This window comes from Saccostrea cucullata, unplaced genomic scaffold, assembly GCF_032062105.1.
Source record: "Saccostrea cucullata isolate Sc308-1 unplaced genomic scaffold, CSIRO_AGI_Scuc_v1 ctg14438, whole genome shotgun sequence".
Lineage (NCBI taxonomy): Eukaryota > Metazoa > Mollusca > Bivalvia > Ostreida > Ostreidae > Saccostrea > Saccostrea cuccullata.
In genome coordinates this window covers 7,820-15,815 of record NW_026919588.1, presented here as the reverse complement: position 1 = coordinate 15,815, position 7,996 = coordinate 7,820, and the positions used below count along the sequence as shown (strand labels likewise).

The 7,996-nt window shown below is 35.0% G+C and overlaps 1 long non-coding RNA gene across 1 annotated transcript; it reads left to right on the top strand.

The window, feature by feature from the left end:
* Nucleotides 1-4,475: 4,475 nt before the first annotated feature.
* LOC134233883 (uncharacterized) lies at nucleotides 4,476-7,698 on the top strand. Its single transcript, XR_009985086.1, has 4 exons — nucleotides 4,476-4,519; nucleotides 4,721-4,789; nucleotides 5,118-5,178; nucleotides 7,622-7,698. It is a non-coding gene; the product is annotated as an uncharacterized LOC134233883 (long non-coding RNA).
* Nucleotides 7,699-7,996: the final 298 nt, after the last annotated feature.

Sequence of the window (7,996 nt, the reverse complement as noted above, 5' to 3'; positions counted from 1 at the left end):
ACCCACCTACCCCCCCCAGGGGCGCATATTTCCCCACCTATCCCCCCAACCCCAAAAGTGCACTCAGTTGACCCACCCAACCAGGCGCTTTATACTACTGCTACACAAAAACCCTTTTGTGTAGCGATCTACGGGAGCGGATCAAAGGATTTGATTTTAATCAGATTGTCTCGTGATAATCGGGAATATTTTGAGTGGACTATTACAGACCACTGTTACAGTACAAAGAAATGCGTACAATATCGTGAGGGGTGTATGTACATCTAATGCAAATGTCGATGTATCCCCACTGCCACATACTGTCTCGTTTGAAATATGACATGAAAGAAACTACAATTATTCCATTTATATCACAGGAGATTTGAACATATACCATTTTTTTAATGAATAAAATTAAAGATATAAAATTAAAAATCGACATATTGAAGTCAACAAAACTTCAATTCGTATCCAGGTTTCATGTGATATGGAATGCATAACGCATACATATATGGACTAAACACTAAAATCCTTCAGTGATTTTTTCCTGATACATATACAAAGAGTAGTCAATATTTATTCTGCATTCATGAATTTAAAAACTAATGCATACCTCCGGGATTCAAATGACGAAATACCAGTATATTTGCACTGTAAACGACGTTTCGTCAAACGCTAATGGTCTGCGACGCAAAAAAGGAAGGGGTGGGGGGTGATAGGGGTATTCAAAAATTGCCTAAAAATCTACATTTAAATATGTTTTACATATGAGAACTTTTAAATTTGTAAGTTAATATATTTTTGAAGCAAAAGCAATATTCCAATTTATTTTTTTAAATGTGTATTTGTAGATTCATATAACAAAGTGATCACCCCCGCCCTGAAAGAGCGCAGGAACGTGATTTATTGAGAAAGGGGGAGGGGGTAATTTTCCGCTATTAAATCAAAATTGGTCGTACAAAAATTATACAAAAAATTATGAAGATTATTTTTACTACCAGCTACCTAAAGAAAGTTTTTTACCAAAATTAAACGACAGGTTTTTTCACAAAAAAAATTTGAATTTGAAAAATACGCAATTTTCAAGGCTTAGATAATTCATAGTTTTTCAGTTTAAGGTCTTTAAAAATTATTTTGATGATATGTATGTTACGGCTTACAGCTTTAGATGTTTAGCGGCGTAACATTGTGGGGCTCCTTAATCTGAATGTTGAACGAAAGACAACAGGATATAATTTGTTTTTAATATTTTATTAAACTTTATTCAATAAACATACAAAAATATTCTTCTTTGGCTCTGCGGTCCTCACCTGAAATAAAAACAAGCTAATTCAGAGAATTCGTGTCCCCCGCTTAGGGAAAAAGTCGGATCCCCCTGACTGAATTTGTAGAATTATTAAATGTATACATGTATACTGAAGCAAATAAAATACATGTATGTCAATATGCATATAAAGATTTGGTTGCTTATTCTTTATTATGTGTATAGAAGATTCTTTTTATATGGAATATTTATCACACTGTAATGATGATTTTATAACCTCATAAATTTTTCATTTCACATGCTGAATACTATCATTTAGTAAAAAGAAAAAAAAGAAAAGTATTAAATAAAAAAAAAAATAACATCGGCCGAGATTCGATCCCGGGACCTCTCACATTGAAAGCGAGAGACATAACCACTAGACCACGGAATCGCTTTATATGGTGAGAAGTATATGCAGAACTGAAGTCACATACACATATATATATATATATTCATGTTTTCATGTTCGGTATTCTCACAATTTTACACAATCCATGGTGTTTGATTTATTTAGCCTTTATTAAACAGTTCTAATAGATGTAATAAGAACATAAAGTCCGCCGAGACCGTTTTATACGCAATAACTCCCTCATGCCCCTGCGCTAAAAATAGCGACATGTAATACTATAAATACTAATAAACAAACGGGGCGTATTATTTGTAGTGGGGCGAGAGACGTCCTAGGGAATTTTGGTATAAAATTACATTGCATAGGCTCAAAATCTTCTTGAAATATCGCTCGGAAATGATAGTGTTACACACAGAGAGCATGTATAAATTTACGACCTTGAACTTTGACCTCTTGACCTCAAAATCAATAGGGGTCTTCATTAGGCCACAGGGAGTTGTTATGTAAAATTTCATCACGATAGCTCAAATGGTTCTTGAGATATCGTGCGGAAACAAAGTGTTATAACAGACAGAATTTCCTTATTTATGACCTTGACCTTTTGACCTCAAAATCAATAGGGGTCTTCTGTAGTCCATAGGGAGTTGCTATGCTAAATTTCATTGCAAAAGCTCAAAGGGTTCTCGAGATATCGTGTGGAAACGAAAGCGTTACAGACAGACAGAAAGACGGACAGACAAGCAGCAGACGACAAACCCAAATTAATATCCCCCACTTTTCAAGCAACACAAACCAACCACCCTTTCCAACAAATGTTAATATAAAAACCACCCTTAAACAAACCCTTTAATAAATGCAAATAGACCTTATATCTTTAGGTCTTGAACAAGATTGAACTAGTGATTTCTTCACTTAGTGAGTATAAATATAAAATGTCAGGTTATAGCAAACAACTAATTGTATAGGGACAAAAGTTATGCTAATATCTCAACAAAACTCAATACAATGCACCATGCATTTGTTAGTTTGTTGTTAGTAACAATGTCTGGAGTTATACATGTAAATATCAAGTTCAGGTCACTTCTTGTGCCTTAGTAATTACTACTCAACAGTAAACAATAACGATGAGTTCAGACCACTACTTGTGTCTGAGTAAAATGAATGAATAACGCAATCAAACGTTGCTAACAAATTCAGGTTAATAATTACCCATCATGTCAATTTGTTTGTCTCTCTGTCTTAAACAGAACCCTTTCTGATGGGGAGACTGCCTTATTCGGAGTTGGTCCGTCAGGTAGACCTTTCCGTGGGTGAGACCGCAGGCGTCTGACCGTTAGACGCTGGGAGCTCGTATATAAAGCCTTTACACCCGTTATGACGTCAGTCACTCGATCAATGCATGAGAGTTGGCGCCATAACGTCAAATAGCTGGAAAACTTCGGATGCACTTAACTATTATACTCATCAGAGGTGTTCCAAATGTACTTTATAGCTTTTGCCGCTTAGTATGAAAAACAGAATGTAATTATAACGTTTTACCCTAATTATCAATGAATGGATTTATTATTTATCAATATTATAAAAGGTAAGCACATTAGGTACTATGTAATTGCATTTATGATGCAGTCAATGGTTTATTTACGTTGCGTATTCCTCAAAACGTGGAGGAAATTCGGAATGAAGTGAACAATTTGCACCCAGATCATAATAAATTCCAAATAACATTAATCAATAATAACAGATAAATAAGAATAAATGTCAATACATATCATTCATTCAATCATTCATCGAATCATTATTTTAACGATTCATATCACAAGAAACATCTTGTTTACTTATTCATAACCATAGTGGAGAATGCCAAATTCGTAACACGGCCCCCTTCTCTATTTAACATTCGTCCTCGAATGTCTACAAACAATAAACAATCTAAATTAATGTTCAGTGAACAAAAACCTCAATATCTCGATTATCTGGTTATCTCGAAATATAGTCTTCGGGATATCCAAGTTAAACTGTAAGTTCACTTTTTTATAAGCAAACTTTAAATTGTATTAAACAAAATCAAATAGGTAAAACACATAACATTCAATCTATTACAATGCTCAAATTTCGATAAACACGATGCACTTGTCGCATTTTCAAAACGAAAGTAGATTTCGTACAAAATCAAAAGGTGTGGCGTCAAATCCTCATGCTGAGAAATGAATCGCCACTGATTGACTGAATCTTCATACAGTTCGTCCACAGGGGCATCTTATCCACTCTGTTCTCTACTTCACATATAAAAAATACACAAGGGAAGAATCGAAAGTAGCACACGACAACTTACTTTGAGAAAAGTTACACAAATCCTGGAACTAGCGCAAATAATGTCCTAGTACTTATCCAGGCTAAAATATTCCAGATATATCCATCGAAAATAGCTTTTATCCAACTAAAACCCCAGCTTTCTGCACAGTGTGAATCTCTCCCAAGAAAAGATAACTCACCCGGATGACAATAGGGTACGTAGCCCGAAGTCTTCCAATGGCACTCGGAAGGCCTCGGGCACTACCCTATTGTCATCCGGGTGAGTTATCTTTTCTTGGGCGTAGAGATTCACACTGTGCAGAAAGCTGGGGTTTTAGTTGGATAAAAGCTATTTACGATGGATATATCTGGAATATTTTAGCCTGGATAAGTACTAGGACATTATTTGCGCTAGTTCCTTTCAGGATTTGTGTAACTTTTCTCAAGTAAGTTGTTTTTTGACTTTTTTTAAAAATCGTGTGCTACTTTCGATTCTTCCCTTGTGTATTTTTATATGTGAAGTAGAGAACTGGATAAGATGCCCCTGTGGTTCGTCAAAATACTTGCAAAAACTGGACTAAATGCAACCGCCAGTAAGTAGATTTTGAATACTCGTTATATATTCCATTTGACCTGACTATAAGCAGGTCTATTTATGTGTTGTTTTGTAGCATATGTGCGAAAACAACAACTGCACAATTCAAATTTACATTGACATCAGTCAAGCATTCTGTGAAGTATTAATATTTCAAAATAATTCTATCTGTTTCATTGCTGATCCATATATTTTATAGGATTCCCATACTCTGAGGGACTCTCAACAACATGGCATGTACAAAGAGAAAAATCAAAGGTAAGCAAAGGTAAGTTGAATAATATTCACTGATGCATAAATATCAATCAATCATTGTAATAAGATTCATAATATGACTGCTTGATGCATAGAATGCATGAAGTAAGTGCATGAATATAATTAGATAATATAGATCAAATATTTACAGATCGTTGACAGTATAAAAACTCAACATAAATAATCTCATCTCATTTTCGCAAGAATGTTCAAGAAAACAAAATTTCATGCGAAAAATCAGCAAATGTCAAATATTCATATTGTCTAGCTACTTCAAAACCATGTTGGTTTATTCTCACCATCAGTTTCATTGTTTGTTACATTTTCAGTTTGTTTTGTAGGGATATCAAAAGGGCAGAGCAGATTTACCACAAGATCTGGTTGTGACAGAACAGTTTTCAGGTATTTTTAAGCTCTTAGTGTTGTCCTTAGGATCTAAAGTTAAACTAACAAGGTAGTTTACCTCCTTGCCCATAGTCCCTGTCAGATAAAATAGGTGAACTTGTTAGGGCACGCTTTAGCTTGTCAAAAGATTTGTGACAGTCTTCATCCCAAACAAATTTATGACTTAGTTCAGTAAGTTTGTGCAAGGGTCTAGCCATATCAGAAAATTTAATTGAGAAACTACTCTGAAATTCTATTAGCAATTCTCTTAATTTTTAGCTCTACTGGTCAGAGACCAGAAGAGCTTATGCGATAGTAATGCGTCCGTCGTCCGTCCGTCTGTCTGTCTGTCTGTCTGTCCGTCTGTAAACAATTTTTCAAAATGCTACTCCTCCTACAGTTTTGGTCTGATTTCAATATAACTTGGCACACAAGTAAACTAATTCTGTGTATCGGTTTTTGATTTCGATGAACGGTGTTGCCGTGGTTACTAAAAATAGAAATTTCTGTGAAATTCTTTCAAAATGCTACTCCTCCTACAGTTTTAGTCTGATTTCAATATAACTTGGCACACAAGTAGACTACACTAAGATACATAATTCTGTGTATCGGTCGATGAACGGTGTTGCCGTTTTAGAAATTTCTGTGAAATTCTCTGCTACTCCTCCTACAGTTTTAGTCTGATTTCAATATAACTTGGCACACAAGTAGACTACACTAAGATACACAATTCTGTATATCGGTTTTTGATTTCGATGAACGGTGTTGCCGTGGTTACTAAAAATAGAAATTTCTGTGAAATTCTTTCAAAATGCTACTCCTTGTACAGTTTTAGTCTGATTTCAATATAACTTGGCACACAAGTAGACTACACTAAGATACAGAATTCTTTGTATCGGTTTTTGATTTTAATGAACGGTGTTGCCGTGGTTACTAAAAATAGAAATTTGTGTGAAATTCTTTCAAAATGCTACTCCTCCTACAGTTTTAGTCTGATTTCAATATAACTTGGCACACAAGTAGACTACACTAAGATACACAATTCTCTATATCGGTTTTTGATTTCGATGAACGGTGTTGCCGTGGTTACTAAAAATAGAAATTTCTGTGAAATTCTTTCAAAATGCTACTCCTTCTACAGTTTTAGTCTGATTTCAGTATAACTTGGCACACAAGTAATCTACAATAAGATACATAATTCTGTGTATCGGCTTTTGATTTCGATGAACGGTGTTGCCGTGGTTACTAAAAATAGAAATTTCTGTGAAATTCTTTCAAAATGCTACTCCAAATACAATTTTAGTCTGATTATAATATAAATGTGGCATGCAAGTAGACTGCACTAAGAACATATAGAGACTTAATCAAGGATCATTATTCTATTTATTGCTGTTGAAAAGTTTCAATTTCCAACTGCTTAAGTACTTTTCTCTACCTTTGCTATAAGTACAATCTAGTAGAGCTTCAGTCTCGACAGAGACTCTGGTTGCTGTTGTTCTTGATCAATATTTTTACAAGAATTCTCAAACACAGACTTCAAACGTTCAGGAAAATTTTCATTTGTTTTCATTTGATGTTTTGTCAAAACATTTATTGATTGGGGAGTATCTGATCCCTGAAGTATTTCTAAATTTGCCACAACAGTCCCTTTGAAAATTTTGACACTCTGATCACCTAAGTTCATGTATCGAACAGGTACTCTATCATTTTCAACTTTTGCCAAAATCTTGGGAACTAATACACCATGTTTATCTAAACATTTTGCCACAGGCTTTAACAAAGTAACCTTGTCATTAAATAATGGGTTTTCCACTTTAGCCGGGGCAATAAATTCACTGAGAGGGGGAATCTCTATAGTTTCCGTCAAAAATACCTTACAACATTGCTTATTCAAAGCTTCATGTGTAAAGCAAGAAACGTCTTTCCCCTTTATTCTAAGTTTCATTTTGTTCAACAGAACATCACAGTTGTGGTCTTTCATGAAATCTAAACCCAAAATACATTTGTTTTGGATATTAGCCACTAAAACATTATGATTCACAGTAACATCTCCCACACATATTTTCACTAGGCATTCCCCTAGGACAGATATTTTCTCCCCACTAACAGAGGTTAGATTTACAAATGAAGGGTTCAAATCTAATTTGCCCTTTAACTCTGAACTGTCTGCAAATTCAGAGCTAATAACTGTTACACTAGCTCCTGTGTCGACCAGTGCATTATCAGTGAAATGTTCTCAAAATTTTGCCCACTACAAAAATTCCTTCACCACACCCCTTTATATCACCTACTCTCTCATTTTTAGGTGCATTTTCACACACAATTTTCTCAACATCATTTTCTGATTTATTGTTCTCAATATCATTTTTTGGTTTATTGTTTATCATATTTTCATTCTCAGTTACATTAACTGTATTTTGACATGTTTGAGGACTCTTTTTAATACACTCATTTCTTCCAGCAGGAAGAGGTCCTCTTGTTTCAACTTTGTTCAACAGTGATTGGGGCCTACCCCTGCGCTTTGCCGACTTCCGCCCCCTGAATTCGACACGGGAAAGTTTTCCTGATTTGAAGATTGGAAGTGACCATTTTGATGTTGTCTATTTTGGTAAGCATTTCTTCTCTCAAAATTTTTTGCATTGTATGGCTGCCTATTGAACTCGGAACTGATTGTTCTGTTGATCATGTTGTGTATTCCCGAACCGAGGATGCGCCTCGCTTGAAATGAGAAAAGTTAGGTCTTGAATTAAGACCATCTTTAAGGAGTGATCTAATCTCTTTTGTAAGTGATTGAGACTCACTTTCAAGACCCTATTTTCTTGCTTGATTGAGGCGA